The following is a 10777-nucleotide window of genomic DNA, read 5'->3' as shown; positions in this document are numbered from 1 at the left end:
AGAGGGAGGTTTTATTCAGGCATAAATATTTTGAAATATTTATAATTGAATCCCATGTAGTTTAGATAACCTCCGAGGTGGGGAGGGGAAACACACCACCCCGGACTGGGAGATAAAAGGCCTGCAATTTTCTTCCCTGCCACTTGTCCTCCTCCGGGAGCCTCGGTCTCCTCTCTGTGGGACAGGGCAGCCCCCCAGCTCCTCCTGGGTGCAGGACCAATGAGGCTCCCACCCGCAGCCTTTGTCCTGCTACCTGGTGTCACCCCAACTGGGCCCCGAGCACATCACCTCTGGTCCTGGTCTCCACTGAAAATGTAAACTGTGGTCCATGCCACAGTCTCCAGCACTCTTGCGTTATTGTGAAGCTAAAAGGCAGAAATACAAGTGCTCGGCAGCCGAAGAACCTGGTGAGATTACTAAGAATAATGTGGTGACTCTGGCTTAATAAATAAAAGCCCAAGGATCTACCACCAACTCTGAACACACACCCTGTGACACAAACTGACTCATGTGCAATTGCCCACGAATGGCAGGTTTTGCCATTTTTCATTTTTTTCTGAGTTGTCCCTGGAAAAAGTTGTGATCAAGTGTGGTTGGGGAGAATGTTAGTTCTGTCTGTCGGCTCCGTGAGTAAGCAGAGGAAAGTCTGACTGCAAAGGCATCTTCTCAAATGTCCGTGAAGTAAAAGGCTGCAAACCCGAGAGCAATGCCCCACCCCGAGTGGCCCACGTGGTGCCCAGCGTGTGAGAAAGCCATGAAGAGCTTTTCCACACAGAGCCACTTAAGGCCTGCCTCAGCCTGGGAACACATCGGCAGAAAAGGAACAGCACAACTTCCTCCTCCTCCGGGCCAGGCCCGTGGGCACCCACAGCCCAGATAGAGAGGAGGTCCCTTCTCTAAAGGCATACATGTGTCTTACTGTAGCTCCCAGTTAGCCCCCTAAGTGTGAACACACACCCATGTTGCTCCCCTCCCACTATCTCCCCACAAATAGGATGGAACGCAGTCCAAAACTCAGTCATCAGCTTGCTAGTTAAGAACCATGCCTGGAGGTGCCCTGAGCCCTGGCCACCAACCTCAGCCATGCCCTTTGTGGTGCTGAGGGATGGTGTCCGTGGGGCAGCCTGCAGCCTGCTCAGGGCCAGACTGGGGCCTCGGGTCCTGGGAACCCCGGTTGAGGCCGGATTACCTCAGTGCCCCTCCGCAGCCTGCTGCACCCAACCACTGAGAAAAAGAGCAATCACCCAACTTCAGTCTCAAAATGAGAACACTGAGAAGGGCGTGATGGGGGGAAGCAGACCGGAACCCACCAGCAAGGCTAGAACACCAGCCCCACCCGAGTGGGACAGACAGGAGGGAGCCCTCCTCGCACAAGGAGGCAGTAAGGCCAGAGCCGCGACCCTCCAGGGCGCTCAGGAGAGAGCCACCACGTGGCTGCCACACTCAGGCACACTTAGACACAGACATGCACACTCACACAGCCTCAGACAGAAACACACAGCACACACTCACAAATGCACACACCACACACTCGCACTCACTCAAATGCAGACACACCACACCACACGCTCACAGATGCACACACACTCACAGATGCAAACACACACCACACCACACACTCACAGATGCACACACACACACTCAGATGCAGACACACTCCACTCACTTGTACTCAGTCTCAGGCACACACCATACACCACACACGCTCACAGATGCACACACACTCAGATGCAGGCACACACCACACGCCACACACACAGATGCACACACCACACACTCGCACTCACTCAAATGCAGACACACCACACCACACGCTCACAGATGCACACACACTCACAGATGCAGACACACACCACACCACACGCTCACAGATGCACACACACTCACAGATGCAGGCACACACCACACCACGCGCTCACAGATGCACACACACTCACAGATGCAGGCACACACCACACCACGCGCTCACAGATGCACACACACTCACAGATGCAGACACACACCACACCACGCGTTCACAGATGCACATACACACTCAGATGCAGACACACACCACACCACGCGCTCACAGATGCACACACACACACTCAGATGCAGACACACCACACACCACACACACTCACAGATGCACACACTCACACTCAGATGCAGGCACACACCACACACTTGTACTCAGTCTCAGACACACACCACACACCACACACACTCACAGATGCATACACACACTCAGATGCAGACACACACCACACACTTTTACTCAGTCTCAGACACACACCACACACCACTCACATTCACAGATGCACACACACTTGCACTCAGATGCAGACACACAGCACACCACACGCTCACACTCACACAGGACACACACTCACTTGCACACTCACACCACCTGTCCTTTCACACCCCTGGCTCCAGACACCACCACCCACTCAAGGGCCCGCTGGGGATGGCAGAGGATAGATGTACCTGATGCTGCCGTGGGAGGTGTGGGCCGTAAAAGGTGGTGCAGGCACAGCTGACATGAGCTGTAAGGTGGTCTAGCCTGAGTCCAGACACCAGGACAGACTGGAGGCCATTAGCTCCCAGGGGGCCCGGGTGGACCTTGCAGGCCCTGCAGACGGCAGGCAGGGGCATTTGGGGACGAGCTCCCGGCCATCCGGTGGACGGTGGCTTTCCCCTCCCTACCCTGGGAAGTTCCCCACAGCCTGGACACACTGGGAGCACAAGACATCGCCACAGACCCCCACCCCAGCCACCCTACCATCTACCAGGAAAGGAGACAGATGAGACAGGGCCTGTCCTCAGGGGCAGAGAGAGAGGGCCCTGACCAGAGGGCATCCGCACAGGGCCGAGGGCCACCGGGCAGCTCAGGGACCCTCTCCTCCCGGGAAGGGGCTAAAGCAGCCGTTTGCAAACCTGCTCGTCCGAAGAGGGGCCTCACCCCCGCTGCTCCGCCCCCTTCCGGGACAGCTCTGAAAGGGGCTCAGCCCCAGAGCCCAGGGTGGTCTCCACAGCCCAGCCTGCACCTCCCCTCCAGGAGGAGCCGTGGCCCGGCTGCGGGGCTGTGACCAGGGCGGGGAGTGGGGATTCCAGACACAGCCCTGCCAGGGACCGCTCTCACTGTCCCCTGCCGGGCTCAGGTGGGGACCTCACGGTGGTCCCGGGGCCCAGCACAGGACCCCTGTGGAAAAGGCCGGCAGGAGTGGTCACCGCATGCCACGGCCCTGCCCGAACCCGGCCCAGACTCCGCTGTCCCTGCCGCCCGGGCTCCCCTGTCCCAGGCCCCCAGAGCCGAAGTTTCTGCAGCGGCTGTTGACCCGGGGCCTCTCGCCGGGGGCCACACGGGGTGCGGGAGGAGGCCTGCAACCCCAGGGCAGCTCCTACCGAGGGGCGAGTCCGAGGGCCCCCTCCGCCCGGCGTCGGGGGCGCGGTCCCCAACACCCAGAGCCCCGGAGGTGACACAGCCCAGCCAGGTCGCCCGGGAAAGGGGGCGGGACGTGAAGTCCGAGCCGCGCCCGGGGCTGGGGAGGGGACTTGGCCCTGGCTGCCGAGGGGTCCCCGCCGCTCCGCCTCTTCCCGCCCAGGCCCCCCTCGCTCCCATCCCCCTCCCGCCCCGCGGGGCCCCCCCCCCCCCCCCCCCCCGCCCCGCCCCTCCCGTCCCGCCCGTCCCATCCGCGGGGCCGCAGCGCCTCCTGGTGTCGGGTCGGGCCGGGCCGGCGGGCGGGGCGGGTATAAAGGGGTGGCCGCGGCCCGGTGCCCTCCCTCCTGCTTCCTCGCGCCCGCGCCCCGGGCCGTCCTGACCGGAGGCTCCTCGGAACCAGGTGAGCGCGTCCCGAAGCCCCCAGTCTGGAAGCCGCTGGGCCCGCGGCGGCGACCCCGAGTCTCGGGAAGGCGACGGCTGCGTCCGGCCCCAGGGACGGCGCGCGGGGGTTCGGGCTCCTCCCCGCCCTGACGGCCCCGCGTCTCGGGGGTCCGAGCCCTCAGCCCGCGCCCGGGGCCACCTCCCCGCGGCCTCTTCTGGGGTGGAGCCCGCCCGGACGGGGTGGCGGCCCCTCTCTGCGCACGAGCTCCCTGCTGGGACCCCGCTCCCCGGAGGACCCTGGCACCGCGCGCCTCCCCAGGACCTGCGTCCAGCTCCCGCCCGCGGGGAAGACGCCCGGCTGAGCTGGGCCTCCGGGGGCACAGGGCCTCTCCCGGGTCCGGAGGGAAGGGGCGGGGGGCGGAGGCGGGGGGGCCTTGGGTGCCCGAGGGCGGAACGGGGAGGGCGGGGACGCGAACGCGGGTGGAGCCGACGCCCCATCCCTGCGCCCTCCGCGACGGGAGTCCCCAGGCCGGCGAGAGACTCAGGCCCCGGAGAGACCGCGGATGGGGGCGGCTCCACCGGGAGCCGGGACCCCGGCCGACAGCGACCCCAGCCCCTACCCGGCGCCCACACCCGCCCTGGGGCTCTGCGGGGGGCGGTGGTGGAACCCCCAGCCCAGCACACTGGCCCGGGTCTCCACTGCCGGCAGCCACGCGGATCGCTGCCTGTGAGCGGTGCCCCCCGGGCTGAGCCCGCCAGAACCCTCCCTGGACTAGGACCTGCCCTGTGGGGTCGGTACCCGGAGCGGAGGGGGCCTGCGGTGCGCCAGTTTCCTTCGTCCTCCGGCTCAGAGGCCCCTGGCCCGTCCGCTCTGCCGATTATTTTTAAGGAAGGCCGGGCCTGTAATCCCAGCGCTCTGGGAGCGCCGGGCATTGAGCCGAGATCGCGCCATTGCCCAAAAAAAAAAAAAATTTTTTTTAAAAAAAGGAAGGAAGGAAGGAGGAAAGAAAGTGTCCAGTGAGATGCTTTGGTTTAAACACGGCCCTGCACGCTGACTTGCTGCCTCCTGCGGCCTCTTTCACTCTATGCAAAGTCGGGGCCTGATGCGGGACCCCCTCAACAACAGGGGTCCCGGCGCTGCCCATGGAAGACCCTGCCCAGCCCTCGGGGCACTCGCTGGACGGGGCTGCCCGGGCCGCCCAGGATCCGAATCCCAGCCCGGCCTGCAGTGGAAGCTGCAAAGGGCAGGGCCGCAGGAGTCCAGCTCCCAGGGTGCCAGTTCTTAGGAGGGCGGCGTCTGGGTCCAGAGGGCGGAAACCTCCAGAGGCGCACCCCAGAAGTGGCGAGGAACCCGTCCCACAATGGATAGGAGCAGTTTTTTCTCTCTCATTTCATAGATGAGGAATGATGCCTTGTTGGGGTTTGTTCTGCACGTCTTTGGTTTTTGTGCAGCACAAGGTTATTTGGGCTATTTAATCACTGACCGTGTTAGTGTCAATTTCCTCATATTCCTAATGGGTGTTCTTGTCAAACTGAAGCCCATGGAGCATCAACTCCCGTCGCCCCTTCCCGCAGCCCCTGGCAGCCACCATGCCACTCTCTGTTTCCATGAATTTGGCCACTTAGGTGACTCATAGGAGTGAAAAAGTATGAAATTTCTCCTTTTGTCACTGGCTTATTTCACTTGGCTTAATGTCCTCCAGATTCGTCCATGCTGTAACATATGTTATCATGTCCTTCCTTTTTAAGGCTGCATAATATTCTACTGCATGGGTGTACCTATTGTGTTTATCCATATTCGTCTGTCCCTGGACTCGTGGGTTGCTACCATGAATGACGCAGCTGTGAAGACAGACATACGGATTCTTCTTCCAGATCCTACTTTTGGTTCTTTTGAGTGTGTACCCAGAAGTGGAATTGCGGATCATTCGATTTTTTAATATTTTTGAGGAATTGCCTCGCTGTTTCCCACAGTGGCTGCACGTTTTGGTTTCCCACCAGCAGGGCACCCAGGTCCAGTTTCTCCACGTCCGCACCAACAGGTGTCATTTTCTGGGGTTTTTTGTTTTGTTTGTTTTGTTTTAATGTTAACCATCCCAATGGGTGTGAGGTGGTACCTCATTGAGGTTTTGATTTGCATTTCCCTCATGATTAGTGACACTGAGCATCTTTTCATGTGCTTATCGGCCATTTATATATCTCTTGGGAGAAATACCTGTTTAAGTCCTTGACCCATCTTTGAATCAGGTCGATTGTTTTTGTTGTTGTTGAATTTTAGGAGCTCTTTATATATTCTGGATATCAATCTCTTATTAGATGCACAACTTACAGATATTTTCTCTCATTCTCTGGGTTGTCTTTTAACTCTGTTGATGGTGTCCTTTCACTAGATAGATGCAAAAAATGTTTTTAAATGTTGGTGTAATCCAGTTTATCTATTTTTTCTTTTGTTGCCTGTGCCCTTATCATCATACCCAAGAAATCATCACTCAAACCAATGTCATGAGGGTGTTGCCACATGTTTTCTTCTAAGGGTTTTAAAGTTTTAGGTCTTAAAAACTAAAGATCTGGGGCATGGATCCATTTTGAGTTAATTTTTATGTATGGTATCAGGTAAGGGTCTAACTTCATTCTTTTGCATGTGGATATCTAGTTTTCTCAGCACCATTTGTTGAAAAGACTGTGTTTATTAATGGTCTTGGCAGCCTGGTTGAAAGTCACATGTCCAAGGGTTTCTTTCGTGGCTCTCCATTTTATTCCCTTGGTCTGTATGTCTGTCTTTATGCCAGTGTCTCACTGTTGATGACTGCAGCTTTGTAGTAAGTTTTGAAATTAGGAGATGTGAGTCCTCCAGCTTTGTTCTTTTCTTTAAGGATTTTTGTTGGTTTTTTTTTTTTTGTTGTTGTTTGTTTGTTTGTTTTGACTATTCGGGGTCCCTTAAGATTCCATATTTGGAATTTGGGTGATATTGACATCTTAATAATATTAAGTTTTTCAATCTATGAACAAGGATGTCTTTTTTAATGTCTTCCTCAATTTTTTTCAGAAATATTTTGTAGTTTTCATCGTACAGGTCTTTCACCTCCTAAGTCAATTTTTAAGTATTTTATTCTTTTTGATACTATAGTAAATAGAATTGTCTTAATTTCCTTTGGATTGTTCATTGTTAGCAAATAGAAATACAACTGATTTTTATGTGTTGACTATGTATTCTGCTATTTTGCTGAATTTGTTTATTAGTTATAACAGTTTTTGTGGAATTCTTAGGGTTTTCTACATATAAGGTCAAATCATCAGTGAACAGAGACAATTTACTTCTTTCTTTCCAATTTGAATGCCTTTTATTTCTTTTTCTTGCCCAATTGCTCTGGCTAGAACTTCCAGTACAGTGTTAACAGAAGTAGTGAAATCAGGCATCCTTTCTTTATTTCTAACCTTAGAGGAAAATCTTTCAGTCTTTCACCACTGAGTATGATGTTCACTGTGACTTTTTCATATAATATGCCTTTTATTATGTGAGATAGTTTCCTTCTGTTCCTAACTTGTTGAATGTTTTTGTCATGAAAAGCTAGTAAATTTTGTCATATGCTTTCTCTGCATCAACTGCAATGATCATGTGAGAGGTTTTTTTTCCTCCTTCATTCTGCTAATGTGTATTACATTGATTGATTTTTTTTGTATGTTGAACTATCCTTGCATTCCAGAAATAAATCCCACTTGGTCAATTCATTAAATTCCATTTAATTGTATCAAATGATACTGAATTTAGTTTACTATTAATAGTATTTTCTTTAGAATTGTTGCATCAATTTTCATAAGGAATTGTAGTTTTCTTCTCTTGCAATATCTTTGTCTCGCTTTGGTATCAGAGTTAAATAGTGTTAAATAGTGTTCCCTTCTCTTCAAGTTTTTTGAAAAAATTTGAGAGGGTTTGGTATTAGTTCTTTATGTGTTTCTTAGAATTCACCAGTGCAGCCATCAGGTCCAGAGGTTCTTTATCAGGAGATTTTTGATTATTGATTCAATCTCCTTGCTAGTTATAAGTCTATTCAGATTTTCTATTTCTTCATGATTTTGTCTTGATAGGTTTTGTGTTTCTGGAAATTTTTCCATTTTATTTGTGTTATTCAAATTGTTGTCATATAGTTGCTCATAGTACAGTCTTATAATATTTTTTATTTCTGTGGAATTGGTAGCAGTGTTGCCACTTTCACTTATAATTTTGGTAATTTGATTTTCTTCTTTTTTTTCAGTCCATCCAGCTAAAGGCTGGTGAATTCTGCTGATCTTTTCAAAGAGCCAACTTTCGTTGTATTTTATTTTCTCTATTATTTGTCTATTTTCTGTTTTGTTTATCTTTGGTATGATCTTTATTGTTGCCTTCTTTCTGCTAGCTTGGAGTTTCATTAGTTCTTTTTCTAGTTCCTTACATTGTAAAGTTAAGTTCCTGTTTGAAATCTTTCTTTTTTAATGTAAGCATGTATAGTCAGGAGTTTCCCCCTTTGCACTGCTTTCACTGTCCCACAGGTTTTTAAATTTATGTTTTCATTATCATTCATCTCTAAGTATTTTATAATTTCCCTTATGATTTCTTCTTTGATCCTTGATTATTTAACAAAGTATTTAATTTCCACAAATTTGTGATTTTTAAAATGTTCTTGTTACTGATTTTCAACCTTACTCCCTTGTGGTCTGAAAAGATATCTTGTATAATGTAGACCTTTCAAAATCTGTTGACACAGACATTGTTGTTGCAACTGCCCCCATCATTGCAAGCCCTTCTCCCTCTGGTTGAAGTGACTTCCAGGAGACTTAAAGGGCTGGCAGCCTTTTCTCCCTTCATTTTTCTATTTTCTCCTTTTGAGACTTACACATTAAAGACTAGCAGATTCAAAAGCAACCATATATTTGGAGAAAATTAAGAAGTCATTGTATTTGCTCAGGGGAAGTCACAGGCTCAGAAAAGACCTAAAAAGACCTTAACTTTACACTGTATGATGATCCTTAGCACAGAGACAGCCTACAACAATCAAAATGATAAAAACAAGAAAAACCAGCAACATCTGGAGAAGAAAGAGATTCTGATTTCACAAAACATGCAAAGAAACTTTCTTATTTCAAAGAAAAAAAATAAACCAATAGAAATTGTCAGCGAAAAAGACTTGGTGGTAGATTTACTAGACAAAGGCTTTGAAAGAATTATCTTAAAGATACTCAAATAACTAAGGGAAAATGTGGAGAAAGTCCAGAAAACAATGTGGAAACAAATGAAAATATCAGTAAAAAGCTAGAAAATTTAAATAGAAACCAAAAAGAAATTCTGGAGCTGAAAAGTACAATAACTGAAATTTAAAATTCACTAGAGAAAAGCAAAGGCAGACTTCAGCAGGCAGAATAAAGAATCAGGGAACTTGAAGTAGGATAATGGAAATTATTGAGTCTGAGGAGTAGAAACAAAAAGACTGAAGAAAGGTGAACAGAGCCTAAGGGGCCTGTAGCACACCATCAAGCAAACCAACATAAACATGGTAGGAGCCCCAGAAGAAGAGAGAGCCAAGGGAGCAGAGAGACTATTTAAAGAAATAATGCCTGAAAATTTCTGAAATATGATGAATGACATGAATATAATCATCCAAGAAGTTCAAAAAACTCCAATTAGGATGAACTTAAGGAGACCCACACTGAAACATTCTAATCAAATTGTCAAAACCCACAGACAAAGCTTTTGAAAGCAGCAGGAGAGAATAACTCATCACACGGAAGGAATCCTCAATAAGACTATTAGCAGATTTCTGAACAGAAATTTTGAAGGCCAGAAGGCAGTGGGCCAATATATCCAAAGTGCTAAAAGAATAAAAACTGTCACCTGGGCGCAGTGGCTCACGCCTGTAATCCCAGCACTTTGGGAGTCAGGAGTTCGAGACTGACTCGAACTCTATGTTAGTGAAACTAACATAGTGAAACTCCGTCTCTACTAAAAATACCAAAAAAAAAAAAAAAAATTAGCCAGGCATGGTGGTGGGCACCTGTAATCCCAGCTACTTGGGAGGCTGAGGCAGGAGAATCCCTTGAACCTGGGGGACAGAGGGGTAGAGATCATGCCATGGCACTCCAGCCTGGGTGACAATGTGAGACTGTCTCAAAAGTAAATAAATAAATAAATAAATACTGTCTACCAAGAAGCCCACATCCAGCAAAACTGTTCTTTAAAAGTAAGGGACAAATTAAGACATTCTTAGATCAACAAAAGCTGAGAGGGTTCATTACCACTAGACTTGCCCTAAAGGAAATGCCGAAGGGAAAATAAAAGGATGATAGACAGTAACTCAAAGTTGTATGAAGAAATAAAGATCTCAGCCAGGAATAGTGGCTGACACCTGTAATCCCATCATTTTGGGAGTCCAAGGCAGGAGGATAACTTGAGCCCAGGAGTTCAAGACCAGCCTGAGCAACATAGGGAGACCCTATCTCTACAAAATAAAAATAATTTTAAAAATTGACCAAGCATGGTGGTGCATATCTATGGTCCCAACTACTTCAGAGGCGGAGGGGGCAGAAATTCTTGGGCCTGGGAGATTGAAACTATGGTGAGCTATCACCACGCCACTGCACTCCAGCCTGGGCAACGGAGCAAGACCTTGTCTCTAAATAAATAAATATCTCAGAAAAGGTAAATTATAGACAACTATAAAAGTTAGTATTGCTGTAACAATGGTGTGTAATGCTTTTTGTTTTCAACATAATTTAAGAGACTAATTATTTTAAAATAACATTAGTTTACGAGTTTGGCCACATAATATATAAAGGTATTGTAGCAAGAGCAGCCATGAATGAAACCTCTCAAACACCGAATTGGGAAAGGAAGTGGCAATTTATTTGGCTGGGAGCTGCAGCTGGCTCAAGCCTTAACAACTGAGCTCCCTGACAAAGAAAATCCTGGCCCTTTTAAAGGCTTCCAATCTAAGAGGTACACGT

The 10777-nt window shown here is 49.5% G+C and overlaps 1 protein-coding gene across 1 annotated transcript in view; it reads left to right on the top strand.

The window, feature by feature from the left end:
• Positions 1 to 3714: 3714 nt before the first annotated feature.
• Positions 3715 to 10777, top strand: part of COL6A2 (collagen type VI alpha 2 chain) — a 33544-nt gene continuing 26481 nt past the window's right edge. Inside the window, exon 1 of the mRNA XM_032277236.1 lies at positions 3715 to 3821. The gene's annotated coding sequence lies outside the window, so the exon portion shown is untranslated. The remainder of the gene's footprint in view (positions 3822 to 10777) is intronic.

Source organism: Sapajus apella, unplaced genomic scaffold (genome assembly GCF_009761245.1).
Source record: "Sapajus apella isolate SASKATOON/1434 unplaced genomic scaffold, GSC_monkey_1.0 scaffold8, whole genome shotgun sequence".
NCBI classification, from domain to species: domain Eukaryota; kingdom Metazoa; phylum Chordata; class Mammalia; order Primates; family Cebidae; genus Sapajus; species Sapajus apella.
Note: the sequence above shows the minus strand (reverse complement) of the source record. Positions and strands in the feature narration are given on the sequence as shown.